Raw genomic sequence first — 2,576 nt, 5'->3', positions numbered from 1 at the left:
CCCAGCCCGGCCCTCCCACCGGCGGCGGGACGCGCCCTGCCCGCACAGCGCCTGCGCGGAGCCGCCCGCTCGGGGCGGAGCGGCCCCAGCGCCCCGCCCTGCCCCGGGAGGCGGGAGGCGGCTGCGGGAGGGTGGGCGTGCTGCGGGGCGCGGTGCCTGGGGCCTGGGGCCCGGCCCGGCCCGGCCCGGCCCGGCCCGGCCCGGCGGCTGCGGGAGGGTGGGCGCGCTGCGGGGCGCGGTGCCTGGGGCCCGGCCCGGCCGCTGCGGGAGGGTGGGTGCCCTGCGGGGCGCGGTGCCTGGGGCCCGGCCCGGGCCCCCAGCCCGGGAGGCGCAGTGCCCGGGGGTAGCGGCGAAGCGATGCGGAGATGGGGCAGCGTATCCTTAAGGCTCTGGGCCAGGCTGAGCTGGCTCCTTGCTCCGCTCCGAGGGGCTGCCAGGCCTCCTGGAAGTGTCGGTCACGACTGCAGCCTTCTCACGGGGACTCGCAAGTGTTCAGAAACTTAGATCTGACTCTGAATTAGCTGTTCCTTAACATGTGAGAACGTGCTCATGCTTATCCTGTTATCTCTACCCATCCAGGAGGCCTCAAATTCATGCTTTTTTCCTTATTCTTCACGGCTAAACTCCAGCTTAGATTTACAGTCTAGTAAAGCAGCTGCCATGCCTCGACCTTGCCCTGCTCTGTAGTTCAGCATCTGCAACTGAGCTTTTCTACTGACATGGCATGAAAACTAAGTCATCTTCCATCATGAAGGCAAAGGCAATTATAGCTTCTCTGTAGTTCTAAATATATTACTCTAAATTATTCAAATCTAATAATGTATTTACTTGCTTTTACTTATGTACCTAAGCAAAGAATGCCAATTATTCAAGAAACAATTTAGCAGTGATTATAAAGGCAGATACATTCTTCAGTTGTTTTTTCATCTAGTACCAATGTTGTGTGCAGAAATACCTTTATCAGCCACTGACTAGAGCTATCCACAGCTATAGATGCAGTACACCAGACAGCCACCTTCTTGACTGGGGCAATCAATCCATCTGACATCCCACACTGCTCAACCCCTCATCTTCTTTTCCAGATTTGTGCACTTGAAAAAGATGAAGAGCTCTGGAAATAACCCTTTTCCTCTGTGCTTGATGGTCAGCTTTCTTCATTATAAAAACTGTAGCCGCTAGTTTGTATTTAAAAAGAAAAATCACCTATGAAAAGATGAGGGTTATTTAGTATATGAGATAAATATGTTAACAAGCAGTAAGTAAAAACCGCTCTATTTCTATCGTTTTGGCCAGAAGGGAAAAAGACCGTTCTAGAGAATAAGCATTTTCTGAGTCCTGTGCATTATTGATTGTTTAGATACTTGTTTACATTTGCATTTTTTAGCATCTATTAATATCTCTTCACTTTCCCGTGTAAAGTACTGTGACTTACCCATGCTGCATCAGCTCTGTCTCTTGGGTTTTCATTTATTCTTTCATTGAGGGTGTGTCAACTGTACTCAGTGTCATAAAGGAGACAGACTTAGGGAGCAGGGGAATCCTCTTTTTCTCTGGTTAAGTGTAGCATTGCAGTTCCCAACTCACAGGTAATTGCAAAATTCAGCAGGATTTCTGAACTAATTCTGACTCCATGAAACCAGCTCCCCAGAGGTAGGCTTTATCTTGGAGTCTCCCTCTAAACAACTGTCTTTTTTAAAACAAGCAAACAAACAATCAAAAAAACCCTTAGAGAATTAATCTGGGTTTACAACACAGCCACACAAGCAGTGAATCAGCACAATTTCTGAGGCAGTAATTTCCTGATCTTCTTCACCCACTGCAATAAATATGCCTGGGCACAGGGGAACTCTTAAGCCAGCTTTGCCACGAGAAAATCTGTGAAACCACATGCCAGCTTTTATGGAGAGTAATAAACCTCACCCAAAACACCATAAAAAGTAAGGTTTCCTTAACAGACTCAAAAACTAAGTTGCAGTAAAATTTAATGGACAAAATCTATGTCAGTTGTTTACTCAAGATTTCTAAAAAGTATCTTCAGTTTATTCCCATTACTAGAGAATGCAATGAGTTAGAAAACTCTTAAGTAGTTTTTTCTAATGCAAAGCAGTCAAGGAAGTTCCTTTAAATTGCCTCTGGCTTTACCCACTGCTAACTCTTGACACTTAATCTCAAACCCAGACTTGATTATCTTATTTTGTACTTTGTCCATGCCCCTTGAAGAGCTTAGGGTTTATCTTTTTTTGTGTATATTTCTGCTTTACCTTTGGAAGTCCTCACCATCTTTACAGAAATCTGGAAAATATGTGCATTCTCTTGACCTTTATAACTAAGTGGCAAATAGATTTTGCTTGGTATTTCCAGTATTATTTTAATTTCAGTCACACCTTATCTTATCTTCTATTCAGAGAACAAGGGGTAGTGGAATAAAATTGGAAAAGGGTAGATACGGATTAGACATTAGGAGGAAATTCTTCACTATGAGGGTGGTGAGACACTGAAACAGTTTGCCCAGGTAAGTTATGGAAGCCCCAGCCCTGGAAGTGTTCAAGGGCAAGTTGGATGGGACCCTGAGCAAC

The sequence above is a fragment of the Apus apus genome, chromosome 4, assembly GCF_020740795.1.
Source record: "Apus apus isolate bApuApu2 chromosome 4, bApuApu2.pri.cur, whole genome shotgun sequence".
Lineage (NCBI taxonomy): Eukaryota > Metazoa > Chordata > Aves > Apodiformes > Apodidae > Apus > Apus apus.
The sequence above is the reverse complement of the archived record's forward strand: the minus strand, read 5'-3'. Positions refer to the sequence as shown.